The following is a 14284-nucleotide window of genomic DNA, read 5'->3' as shown; positions in this document are numbered from 1 at the left end:
ACGTTCCTGATCTTGGCTCAAATATTCTAAATATCTCCCTTCTTTATTCAGGCAATGCCTTGGGCTCTGTGCCTTTTCTGCACAGACAGGAATCTAGCATGTTTTTAGCACTTGTTATGCGCCAACCTTTAAATAGAACTTTTCATTTAACCCCTGCAATAATCCTCTAAAGTAGGCATCATTATCTTAATTTTCACACATGAAGAAAGTAAAACATGGTGATAAGACATATCCAGTGTTAACACATCCAAGATCACTGAGTAGAAAGTGAAAGATGAAGGACCAAGTCTGTTTGACGCTTACATTATGTACTTTTGTCACGACACAAGAAAAGAGATAGACATGCCAGGGTGGAAACTGAGTGGCCAGCGTCTCCCCGCATGAGCCTGTGTTGAGCAGAGCTGAAGACTAAAACCAGGTGTCATGTCTCTTTTAATGACTCCCAGTCATCAGCATGGCTTCTGTCCAGAAGAAGACGCATCGATATCACGGGGAGACTGGAGGGAGCACTTAGATAACTTCTCACGGGTGTGCACAGGGACTCTGTGGCTGCTCTGTAGAGTCTGAGTCTGAGCCTTGAACCTCCATCATTGACTCTCACATATTTATAGTCACAGTCAATTTAGTTTGTCACTCAATAAACTGAAGCAGTCATGAGTTTTAATATGTATACAGTCCAGGAATTGGGCTTTTCTGGTATAAACATGTGTCTAGGAACTGCGACTTCACAAATGCTGTGAGTGTTTTGAAACTTAACGCGTAAAGGATGAGAGTGTGTGAATGTAGTTTACTGCAGACCTCGGCTGGATGGGATGTGTGAATGTATCTGCATGTATCTAGAGGTGTGTTCCTCTACACAAAAGAGGCTACGATAACAGGAAAACTGGAATGGGTAAAATTTTTCAGACGATAACTATACTTGCTGAGCGAAAGGCAGCCAGACTATTCAAATTGTAAATTTTCCATTTAGGGGGATGAATTTAGTCTTAAAGGGACACTAACTGGGATTCCAAGGACCGTTTGGTTCTCAGGTACAAGCTGTTTCCCTGGGAAGCACGGGGGTCACTTGCAGTCCCTGCTGGATCCAGAAGCAGGCAGGGGGACGCATTTTCTCACTAGGAAAGCTAATCCTGACTGACCCAGCATTAATTCTTCTCAGGCTCCTGATAGCACTTAAAGATTAAACATTTAATCAAAACATTTGAAGAAGAGAGAAGAAGAAAGAACATGGTGTCACCAAAGGATCTGGCGTTTGTTCCTTTGGGCAGATGGCTCAGTGACTGCAACCCTGATACTTCGGATGGTGCTTCAGAAGGGCCACGTGTCCCGTCCTGTTCTCACCTCAGGCCTCATTGTTCAGCAGCCTCTAATGAAACTGTCCGTGTGGGATTTCTTTTCTCACAAAAACTCAATCCTTCAGATGGAGGAGGTGGCAGTCTCTGTAGTTTAAAAGAACGTATTTGAGTAGAATTGGACTTCTGTGTCTTTCATTTTAGCCATGTGGAAGAGACAGCAAGGAGGAGAGACAGGAGATGTGGCTAGCAGGTTCTTTGCCTATTGTGAAGACCATGGGAACCCCAGCAGCTTCCTCCAGAGACAACACATCTCTTTATTCTTTTTTCAAAGAGAATTCATCATGTTGAAAGTCTAAACTCCTTTAGTGGGAGAGAGACCTGATGGTGCTTTTTTGTCTCTCATCACTCACTGTTGTTTGATGTACGAGCCTTTTGAGAGGCAGATAGCATGAGACGAGGAACCTAATACCATGTTCGCCCCGCCGCCCTCCCTTTTCCTTCCTCCACTCAAACGCTATGGGCAGAATGTGGATGAAGGAAGCCTTGTGAATTTGGAATGTAATTCATCAAGTTTTGTATGAGAGAGAAGATGGAAGTAGTCATCAGGTATTGAGTGCAGCTTCAAGCTACAGGCCTTAAATTTTCTGTGACATACAGAAGAGATGCTCTATTGGACAAGCTTGACCCAGAATCTACTTAAGATCTTTCTAATGCTTATACCAACAATGAGTGATCTTTTTGAGGGCTGAGTGCAGCAAGGTTACAAGGCTGCCATGGTACTCTTTTTCCTTATAACTTACTTAAGGTCAGAAAAATCACCAGATTCATGCCTTTAACCCAAACTTCTTAGGATTTACCAGTCATATGCCAACTGTACCTCCCTTCAACCATATGTACTAAAAGTTAAATAAAGATTGGTTCCCTCCCTCCTTTTGGCATTAGGTGTCTCTGACCTTGCACAAGGAAGTACTGTTTATTCTGACACCAACTGGTGTATTGCTATTCAATTCTGGCACTAAATACTTCAGAGTTGGGGTCAGACTTCACCATGTTTAAGGCTATGGTCCCCAACAGGAATGTCCTTACTTTAGATGCCAGCTGCATATAGAGAGTTTCCAGACTCACTTGGAACTTGTGACTGACTGGCAACAAATTCAGGGTTTCCTGTGATCCCCTCAAGGTTAGTCTGCCTAACACCGTGCAGAACTCAGGAAAGTGCAATACATATAATTATAGTTTTATTACAAAGGATACAAATTAGGACCAGACACATAAGGCAAGATTTGGGAGGGTCTAAAGCACAAAGTTTCAGTGCCCTCTCTTCGTGAAGTCAGGATGTGTCACCCTGATGGCATGACAGTTTGTCCATTCACCAGGAAGCCCCATTGGAGCTCAGTGTCCAGAGGCCATATGGGGGTTTCATTATGTAGGCACAGTTGATTTAAATCATTGGCCAGATGATTGAACTTCAATCTCTAGCCTCCTTTCCCTCCCTGAGAGGTCAGGCTGCCTCAAAGTCCCAACTCTTAATCATCTGGTTGGCCTTCCTGGTGCTCAAGCCCCATCTTGCAGCTATCTTGGGCCTATAATGACTATCATGAGTGTAGTCTCAGGTGTGATCCCTCCCGTGGGTTCCTGAATAACCAAGACACTTCCATACTTGGGAATTTCCAAGTATTTTTGAAGCTTTGTCCCCAGAACCTACGACAAAGACCGAAGTTTTGTTGTTGTTGTTGGTGGTGGTGGTGGTGGTGGTGTTTTGGTTTTTTAACTTTACAAGAATGTTAGCTTTAGATGGATCTTAAATATTATGCAGTTATAAGAGTGTTAGCTCACCCCTGATCACAAAACCTATGCGACAGAAATAGACTGAGCACTAGAACCTAGGCTCTGTGGCTGCCTACCATGTCTTCTGCGCCCTGTCTCGCATTTTGTTAGCTTACAAGAAAACACCCTCCTAGAACTATCTTGATCATATGCCTATTAAAGCCTGATTTGAAATTAAGAAAAAAGTAATTCAACATGGGGTAAGGCTTTCTCTCTTCCTGTGTCTCTTCCTACTTAACAGCCAGAAACCCCTTCACCTCATCCAAATAGAGATGGCTTCTTAAAGGTAAACATTTTGAGGGGAGCAGAGTTATTGAAGCATATGTAATACATGTGTTTTGGAAAAGTGTAGCCCAACTTTCTATGGGGAAAAGTTAAGTTTTTGAGTGACCCTTGACAGTTTCTGCCACTTGCCATTATATGCTATTTTATTCAAACTAGTAATGCCTATTTGCCATTCCATATGATGGCTTGATTTTCAAGAGAATGTGGAGAAAATGGTTGCCCTTGATGGTACACTGTTCTGAGCCATTTCCTTTTCCCTTAATTCTTCAGGGAGAAAGATCAACGCTTTCCAATTTCTGAGAACCCATCAATCTAGTCCAAATTCCTAGATGAAAATGGTACTTAGCTTGCCCTTTCTGGACTTCTCTCTCTGCCTAAATGAGAAAAAAATTCTTCCTCTCTCTGCTGATTCAACTGCAGGAGACACTAATGAGCCAGCCTGGGTGTTTGCTTTCACAAACACGTGTGGCCATATTTACACATTAGCAGGGTTATGCGGTTCCTGGTGATCATTTGTGCTTGAAGATAATTATGGCTTATATTCAAGGCCTATTTTGGCCTGATTTCAGTTGTTTCTACTTGGCTACCCTCATTCAGACGCTAAGCCTTTTTCTTGTTTCTCTTCATCACCCATTCATTTTTCCTTTTTCTTCTACTTTCCATCACCCCAGATATTTACACTATAGTAAGAGATTTTAGCTTTTACTATTATTGAAATTTCAAAATCTTTACTCTTATTCATCCTACTTAATACTGCTACTTATTTTTTAATAAACATCACTAATATAATAGAAAGCCCTAAGCCATGTTGAATTACTTTCTTTCTTAATTTCAAATCAGCCATTTCAGTATACCTATGATGTATACATAATAAACATCACCATGTCATTCCTTCTGAAAAGTCTTTTGTGATCTCCTTTTAGTCTCTGTTAACTCTAAAACAAAATACAAATTTGGCCTGGCATTCAAGGTCTTTCATAACAAGATTTTCCTCTGATCTTATCCTATACTACTCCTTCCATATATATTTGATCAGCTTCCCAACTGGCCTATAAATGTTTCCTGGATCCCTATCAATGTTTGTTCAGCCAGTTGATTTTGTTATTCCCACTGTTTAAAATAAAATCTCCTCAACTGATAAAATTTCATCATCTATCAAGATCCAGCTAAAATGCCATTTCTGCCAGGAAACCATTCATTCTATCCATCTGAACTTCTTTTCACAGACAATACACTTTAATTGATGAGCTTACCATATGCTTGGCACAGCATTAGTAGCTGGAAATACATGGTGAATAATTTGTGCCTTCAGGATTTTTAAGTCCAAGGAGAGGTAAAAGAGAAGCGCAACAATGTATATGGAGGAACCACAGGTTTCTCTGGGGACCCATCGAAATTGAACTTAGCCTAGGCTCAAGCAGTGGAAACAGGATTCTAAGAAAAACTGACATCTGTGCCAAGGCTGGAGTAAGAATTCACCACATGTCAGGATGATGAATAAGGAAGAGGGATGAAGGCTCGATACAGATGGAAAAGATGTGTGAAGGCCCAAAGGTGAGAAAGGACATAGAATATTTGAGGGATACACAGAATTTCCCAGAGATCTACACATAGAACACAGGAAAGACGTGCTGAAAGTTGACACAAGGAAGAAGTAAGAGCTCATAATAGTTTTCATTGAAGTGCAGTAGGGAAGTTTATCCAGTAGGAAGGTGGATTTCCAGAACAAGGAGAGAGAGAGCGCCTGAGAATTTAGATTTGATCATCTTCGGTATACTCATGGTACTAACTCAATAACAGAACGTGATATCACTCAAGATGAGTATGCAGAAGTGAGAACCAAAAACTAACCCCAAAGAATACCAGTATTTAAGGAATGGTCAAGGAATCTAAGCAGAAATGGCCAAAGAAGTGGGAGGAAAAACCAGAAAAATATGCTAGCATATTGGCAAGAAATAAGGCAGGGCTTGATCACTAGAGTTTAATGCTTCTAAGAAGTTGTGTAAGATAACAAATGAGGAGTGCCCACTGAATTTAGCTAAAAGGAAATCATTGGTAGCTCTGGAAAAAGCATCTTCAGCAGACACATGGGTGGCAGAGCAAGACTGCCTTGAATTGAAATGTGAGTGGGATGTGAAATGATGACACGGCAACTAAGAACTGGTACAAGACGACTGGCTATGAAGGAGTAGAAGGGATATTGGTAGCTCAAGGTAAACATAGTTTGAAAAGATGTTCTAAGTTATGAAAGAGATAAAATGTTTACAGAATACAGAGAAAGGCCTAGTAGAAAGGTCAAAACTAAAAATACAGAAGAGAGGGAAAACCCTTGTTAACTAAGTCTCCGAGAAGAAGGTAAAGCACCACAGCGCATTAGCTTAGACACGAGGCTAATTAACTATTTGTAGCACCAGGAGGCACAGAAGATTAGACGTGGATTCCAAGGAATGTATAGGTTTGGGGGCAGGGAGATGGGGAAAATTTCTGCCAGATGACTAATACTCTCTCCAAATTTCCATAATAATTCACTTGTGGCCTCTTTTAGCACTTGACATGTTGTCTCAAAGGTTTTTAGTTTACTTGTTCTATCTCAGCCAGATTATGGATGAGTGCTGTCCAGGAAGAACATAATGCAAGCCATTAATGTCAGCCACATATGTAATTTTAACTTTTCTAATAGCCACATTATGAAATGTTAAAAAAGTGGAAATTAATTTTAATGTTTTATTTACCTCATGTATCCAGAGTGTTATCATTCAATACAAATTAATGACATATTTCACATTCTATTTTTTTGTACCTAATCTTTGAAACCTGATGTGTATTTAACATTAGATGAAATCTCAGCACAGACCAGCCACATTTCAAGTGCTCAGTAGCCGCGTTTGGGTAGTGACTATCGGACAGCATAGATGTGACTGGTAAGTACCATGAGAGCAGATACTGTTACTGCCCCCCATTTTACTCTCTTTTGCTCAATCAATGGTTATTGAACTGAAACTGCATAAAATGAGAACATCTATCAAAGTAGTTATAGGATATTTAAGAATTTCTTAAAGAATATTTAAGTGCTCTGGTAAATAAAAATCAACAGTGCCTGTGCAGTGTTTGTCAGCTTCACTGCTTGGAAAAGTCATCGTTTTTCCTCTTGAAAGGCCTTTGAGAAACTGAGCTCATCTTCATGAAGGGAAGTGATGCTATGTTAATTTGAGCAGCATTATATAGGATTAGGAGGCATTCTGACCAAATCAGGCTCAGTTGCTATACCTCAGGCTTTCCAGCTTCCGCCTTTCCAGAAGACATTCTGATTCAATGAGTGTAGATTAATTCAGAATTCATCTGATTTGGTATTAGAGCACTTTGTCTTCTTTTCAGTAAACTCTACCATCTCCCTGACAGGTGAATGGCCTGGATTAGTGGAGGGACCGGGAAAGTGCAGGCTCTCTCACTATTGACTAACCACATGCAGGAAGCAAAGAAGCATCGAGTCTCCCTCCTCTCCAAACAGTCCTTGTGCAGATGGAATTCTCCTTTGTCTTAGAGGTGTAGACCCTGGTAGTGCCAGTGTGCTACATGAATGAATGAGTCATAGAATCATAGAACGTTAGAGGTGGAAGGGACCTCAAAGACCTTCTTGTTCACCTTCTAGACCCTCCTCTCCCGAGTCTGTATTTTGCAAGTGAGGAAGTAGTCATACTAATACTGCATTTCTTCCGATACTGAAAGCAGAATTGAGGCCTTGCACTAGAAACGCATTTCCCTTAAAAGTGTGGTCAGACCAGACTGAATGCATGCTAGACCCTACAGAATAATTCTTGGATGTGTGGCTTATCTGTTTGCAACTGACCAAAAAAAAAAAAAAAAAAAAAAATCCCACTGCACAAATTCTCTTCCTCTAAATAGTTAAGCTTTATGTATTCTTGAGGCATCGAATGTGTCCCTTTAAATGGATTCTCCCATTTATTTTAAAGTTCCTAAAATAAAAAAGATCCCAGCTATGTATGGACTTCTTTGTTAGTGCCTGCCACTGTACTCCCAGCTGTGGCTACTGAAGAGCTCCCAACAGATTGCTCAGCTTTGCCTAATTCCTGAATCATTAAGATTCAGGCCTGGTGGTATATTAGAAACTAATTCTCTACCAGCAGGAATAAGAAAATTAGTCTGTAGCCCTATGCCAGGTGTCCCTTTTCTCCCAAGGACTGCATCAGCACCAAGCTGAGCCGCCTTTCTCTATTCACACTCCCCTCCTCCTCTTGCTTCTGTATTTTCATTCCATGCTTCTAAGCTCCTCGCTCTTCTGGGCCTCTTACAACAGCCCCCGAGCCCCAGCCCAGTTGTCTAGGGCTCGGAGCCTCCTTCTGGCTCCTGAAGATCTCTTCCTCCAGGGTCTAGATCCTGTTCCCAGTGTCATTAGTCGCTGGCTGCTGCCTTGCTTAAACCCCACTGCAGCTTCCTGAAAGCACACTCAGTTCCCTCACCTACCGCTGGGTATCAAGCCAGTCCCTCCTTTGACCTCCCTTCTTTCTCTTCTGTTAAATCATACCTTTGGGAAACCTGGCCCAAGCCTAGAGGATTCCCGGTGTAACTCTGAATCCGGCAATGTGGACTTCAATCTCTCTTCTCTTGAAATTATCACATCTACCTTAGGATTATTCCTTAGAACCTGAATTTCCTTATTTCCAGATGGCTTCCTCCTCCCCACTCATTCGCTGCAAGGCACAGTGCGGTTCATGCTAAAATTATATAGAGTATCCAATTCTGGCCAATTTTCAGGAACAGAATAATACATACTTGTTCGTGTGACGGTATCCCATTTCAGTGGACACTAGGAGTCTTCCTGCAGGGCTGCTGTACTTTTCGTGTCTTTGATGACTGCCTTCCCAGGAAAAAATTAATCATCTATCTAATTTTAAATGTTGAGTTTAAAAGGCAGTATCAAAACATTGGCTAGGTGTAAGGATCTCATAAAGATGTGAAAGGAGATTCTAATGCTGTGAGTTCTGTTTATGCAGAAAATTAGATACTCGGGTTGGTTAAGAATGGAAACACGTGTCATATAGTATTGTTGACTGTTTTCTTCATTTCCTTTCACTTTTTTTTTTTGCTTTTGAGATGCCAAGAAGAAGCCCACAGTGCAGTCAAGATAGATTTTTTTTTTAGATACAGAAATCTCTGCTATCAGAACTGTGCATACTAGAACACACCCTGGTTCCATATATTAGCCTGTGGAGACTTCATCACATATTAGGCTGCAGCCAAAAATGTGTTTATATAGTCATCTTGAAAATTGTCAGACAATATATCACTTGAAGGCTGTCATATAAAGTAAAACATTAAGAAGAATATTTATGGGGTTTTTGTGCTGTCCCAGCATTACTAACCCCAATAAATCATTCTGCAGCATGTACCCCTCTTTCCTCTCTGCCTTTGTAGAAGTTGAGCTGACTGATACTTGGCTGGAACTTGGAAAGTCGCAAGCCTGATAGAATGCTGACTTGGAGAGTGCCGATTAAACCGCCTTCCTATGGGATGTTAGTCCCTAGCCTGTGAGCACCCAAAAGCACATTTCCCCTATGTCCACTCTGCAGACTCCTTGGATGAAATTAAAACTAGTGGGAAAATGGCCATATAATATGAAAAAGCATTCCAACTCCCAAATAGCACTAGAAAACTGCAAATTAAAAATACCAAGCGGTACCCGTTGTTTTGACAATGTACTGACCCCAAGCAGTTAGAGACATCACACTAGCAGTTTGGATTTAGGAAGCGCTGTTAAGTAAGTAATGAGTTTATCTTAAAGCAGCTGTGAAGCTCTCCTGCCCTTTCTGGTGCTTCTAGGTCTGTGTTGATTTTTGTGTCAGGCTTCATGCTGCCCTTGCTGAATGGTAAGAAGTCTAAGCAAAAGTCAGCGGCTTTCATTCTGAAAGATGGCACATTTAATGGGGGAATGAAACAGTGAATGATATTTCCAGGTGCAGTTTCTAGCATTCCATCTATATGGGTGGCATTGTGACATAGCATTCAAAAATGCATTTTTTATGTTTTAATTTTAGCCTTGGAGAGATTGTGGGTTGCTGCTGGGCACTCAGTCAGCCAGAGATGCTAATGTATTCACAGCTTAAAAGGAAAAGAAGAGGAGATGGACGTGGGTTTTGAGTACCATTAATATTCAGTCCAGAGCTTTCACAGTGGGACCCCCGATGACATGATGGGCAGATGTGGAGGGCAGCTACAAATCCAGGAGGGGAAGCTGCTACCCAGGCCCCTGTCTTCATTCCTACTGGGTCTCTGTACATTAAGCCTTGTAAAAGACAAAATAATTACCTTTAGGCTTTTATTTCCTTATTCTTTTTCCACGTGTAGTTGTTCACTTACACAAAGATGAGAATGAATGTCCTTTTCCTGTTTGAAAATCTCCTATCTTCTCATCAAGCTTGCTGGGTTAGCAGGTACAAAAATATAAAAATGTCACAGCAAGACTGAAAGAAAGAAATTAGCATCTTGTGTAAAATGCGGCTAAACGTGATACAAATATCCATTTCTTATATTTTACTCTATTGTTTCAGGAAGACACACACAAATAAATAGTATTTTTCTGTAGTGTGAATGAACATTAGGAATTCCAAGCCACATTTTTGCAGTGAGGACATATGATAACTAATCTATAATACACTGTAGTGAACATGCTCCGTACTCCCGTGATCCTGTTACCCCTAAAAGTAAAGACCCTGGTTCTTGTTATACCTGAAAGATAACATTTACAGTCAGAAAATGGTGCATTGTGTAATGAAAGATTTTTAAAGATTTATATGAAAAAGGAAAAGTACACGTCCAGGAACGGGAGGCGGGCTGATCCAAGAGAGGAAAAGCAGTGGTTTTTGTCTCCCCTTTCTCTTATATCCTCACTTAGAGGTGGTCTATTGATGGATTGACAGCTCTTGTCCCTGGAATGCTTGGTCATGTTTGGCCCCTTTGCGCATGTCCTTATCCATGGTGTATACAGGAAAACCCACAGGGTCAGGAGTAGGGGAGCTAAACTGCAATGTTAAGTATAATACAGTGAACACTGGGTTGTGTCTGGGTAAGTCCTTTCTACTGCCACGCAGTTGTGGCTGTTGGATTCTAACCGGTTTCTTGATGGCTCTCATTTAGAAGAAAGTAAAGTCCCTTTATGCTGGAGGTGGGCATAACACCATCTTTTGGACCACACTCCCTCTCCTCCACCTGTCTGCCTGGTGCCCCTACTTATCTAACTACCTAACAATCCACATGAAAATTGTGTATATATTTCTAATTGCTGGTTAATATGCTTACTTCCTCAATTAAAACACATTCCCTGAATCTCCAATTTTTCCCTAATTAAAGGTTGCTTTTTTTTAAAAAATTGCCATGTATTTCAAACCCACTTCTTTAGATCAAATTGTAAATTTAGGTACATGAATATTAATATCAAATTTATGGATATTTACCTTAAAAAACAAATTGACACAACAGAATTTGCATATACAGTATAAAACTGTTTAAATAATCTGAATTTACATGCATTGACTTAATTTCGGGCCTCTGAACCAAGGGGCCAGATTTGTGATCTCAAACTCTGATTTTTCTGAGTTTGTGTCTTTGTAAAATAAAAATCTGATAATAAGATAGTACAAACATAAAAACAAAGATAAAATGATCTCTTATAAGACCCTATCCAAAGACAACCACTCTTAACATTTTGTATTATATATAGGTTCAATATTTTTCTTTGCTAACATAGACGAAAACTGGAGTATATGATATATTTTACTTTCCCTTTTTTCAATAAACATATTACAGATTTCTATGTCAACAAAGACAGACCTACATAGTCATTTTTAATGGCTGTACATATTTCTATTGTATGTTACTATCATTTCTTCAATCACTTCCTTATTAATGACCATTTTGGTTACTTTTAGTTTTATGTTCTTGTAAACAGTACTCATGAACCTTCTTAAAAATATAACTTTAATATTAATTTGATTATATTCTGGTATATAATTTTGGATATTTTTCATGGAATTGCTGTGTCTAAGAAAGCACATATTTAGAGTTACGATTCATCTTGCCAGACTGCCTGATGTTTGAGCCATTTTTCCTTTCCACTAGGGGAATGCTTAATGGATCCTGGCGCTGATATATATACACAGCGATAATGAAACACCCTTTGGTGTTTGTAAAATGCTCTCACATTCACTGAACATTTGGCCTTGTAGCTATCCTGTGAGGTGGGCGGGGCAGCTGTGACAGACACTGAGGAAACCAAGGCATTCCAGGATGTGTGCTTCCTTGATAGTCCGACAAGTGCTGCTTCAGTTTGCCTTTCATTGTCATCTCTTTGTGGAGGTAGGATGATAGTATATTTACAGTTCAGATCTATTACTAAAAAATCTGTGTTATCTATTAAAGGAAGCTAGCTGATGCCAATTGGCCTTTCATTTGCATCTAGTTCTAGGCATTGTGTACAGAAGTCCTCTTAGTCCTTGTTATGAAATAACACCATTTGGGATAAAAGTAACAGTCATACTTCTAAGGCCAGCACTGCTGAGATACTTCATTATGGAGAAGGAGGAGCTGAACCATGCAATGCCACCTTGCTTCTGAGGACCACCTTCCCACAGACTGTCTTACTGTGAATGCTGCCATTTCAAAAATGTGCATGAGCAGCTGTGAGCAGACTTAGTGAGGAACCAGTGCAGATGGAGGCAGGACGCGGGCACAATCAGAGTGGGGAGGGGTCTTAAGAGAGTGGATCCAACTGATGACTTAATGTGTTTGAATCATTTGGATGAAATTTGCATTTTTGGTAGCGAGTTTAGAAATGAATTAGTGGTGAATACTTGGCAAATAAAACACATGACAAATATGGCAATTGGGGGGAAAATTTAAAAATTATGCTGGAAAGAGAAAATGATCACACTACATTCATTCCATGGCTAGGCTACAAAAAGTATTTACAGGATCAGAAAATGTAAAATCTGAATACCCATCTTTTAGGGACAGTTGTGATTTGACTATACTGCGGGTTATGGATAGAGGAAGTGGGGATGGGTGAGAAAGTGATGTGCTAAATGATTCAATTCTCATCTTTCTTAATAGGAGATTAATGGATAATATGTAAAACTGGAAAATCAACAAGTGGCAGTAAGCTTTATTTTGTCTCTTCCCAAAATATAGAGGTAAATATCAGAATAAACAAGAAAAAAAAATGCCCATGAGACTTGATTTCTCTTTTAGTACCCTGGTCATAGCCTAGATAAAGAACCCTTCATTTAATGCCCATATCATAGCTGAGGCAAGTCTGGAATATTCAAGCGACACACCATTGAAGGAAAATCAACAGAGGGCTCATGTCTTACTGTTGTGCTATTATAGACATTTAAGAATCTGATGTAAATCATAGCTTCCGTTACTGGTTAAACTACACATAAACACTCATGTAGAGGTTTTGTATATTAATAAAATTCATGGATTCTCTCGAGTCCATACATGGGCCACAAATAATCATCTTAGAATCTCTACTAGAGATAGTGTGATTTGAAAAGCCATATCTTACTTTCTCGGGTTACTGCTTATTACTTCAAAAAAAAAAGTCTTTCTTGAGTCTTCTCTTCATCTCTTAGTAGCCAGCACCTAATACTACATTTCTATACAGCTAGACTCTCTAAATTATAGATCCAGACAGGCCAATGTGTGTTATTAACAAATTCAGGCCCCCTCCCCTACAGTGAGTAGTTTCTCCCCTGACCTTACCTGTCAGTCAGTGCCCTGGTTCTACATAGACATCAGAATAATAGCCATGTTTCTGTATGACATAGTCATCATAACACAAAAAGTGACAAACCCATACAGAGCTTAGGTGGCGAAAACCTCCCATTCCTACTGTTGTTTTTTTGTTTCCTTCAACCTCTTTCTAATGTTTGATGTTGTTTCCTTTTTATTTGCTGAAGGAAAGAATTTTAAGTTTTATATTATTTTGTGTACTAAGGGACTCTGTGACTTGAAAAAACTCTTTCTCTGTCTTAAATGGTTGCTAGGAGACACTGGCTAAACAACTCTAAATCAGTCAACCTGTGGTCTTATGTCCCCTTGGAAGCAGTGTGTGTCCTTGCACAGCAGAGAAAATACTAGAGAGAGCTGAACTACTCAGAGACAAGATCTCCTAGTTCTTAGCCAAGGGTGAGAGAGAACAGAATAATAAGGATGATTTTCTGAAGAAGGAACTTCTGAGATGAGGTAGAACACTGGGATTTGATACAGACCTTAAGATGAGAGTTGTTATGGAAAAAAAAAAAAAGAAACTGCTTTCTATAAAGCCATGTAAAAGTTTTGGAAGGGGATGGGTGAAGTTTTTGGTTTAGAGCATCTTAGCAAGATGCTTTTCAGTCCAACTTGTAGTCCTGCGAAGGAAAGAATGCCTCTTTATTACTTGGTAATTTAGTAGACAAGCTCTCCTCAATTTCCCTATTTTAAGTCCACTGGAAATTTGTTCATCTTTCACCCTTCGACAAATAAACCAGCTGTTTGCTGGGGCTTGGGGTATGGGTTCTCTTTTAGTGCCCCGCGGTTCTAGGGCTAAGCTCCAGTAGCTCTTTATCCAGTAGCTCCTAAACCCATGGTGTGGTTTAGGAGCAGTGAGAGGACTGTGCTGCTCCTCATTCTTTTGTGCTCACTCGTTCTGTCTATGCCTGGGTTTCTTCAGCCATAGATTCATTTCCTTGCCTCTTAAAAGATGGCGACATGTTAAGCACATACTGTTTGGAAGGAGGGAAGGAAAGAAGGAAGGAAGGGGAAAAAAGAAGGAAGGAGAGAAGGAAGAAAGGAAGGCAGGAGGGAGGGAGGGAAGGATGGGG

At 40.2% G+C, this 14284-nt stretch overlaps 1 long non-coding RNA gene across 1 annotated transcript in view; it reads left to right on the top strand.

Annotated features, from left to right (window-relative positions):
* The window catches only part of LOC116666611, a 1176059-nt gene extending 1168781 nt beyond the window's left edge, over window positions 1–7278 (top strand). Inside the window, exon 2 of the long non-coding RNA XR_004323553.1 lies at window positions 6243–7278. This is a non-coding gene — a long non-coding RNA (uncharacterized LOC116666611). The remainder of the gene's footprint in view (window positions 1–6242) is intronic.
* Window positions 7279–14284: the final 7006 nt, after the last annotated feature.

The sequence above is a fragment of the Camelus ferus genome, chromosome 1, assembly GCF_009834535.1.
Source record: "Camelus ferus isolate YT-003-E chromosome 1, BCGSAC_Cfer_1.0, whole genome shotgun sequence".
NCBI classification, from domain to species: Eukaryota; Metazoa; Chordata; class Mammalia; order Artiodactyla; family Camelidae; genus Camelus; species Camelus ferus.
Note: the sequence above shows the minus strand (reverse complement) of the source record. Positions and strands in the feature narration are given on the sequence as shown.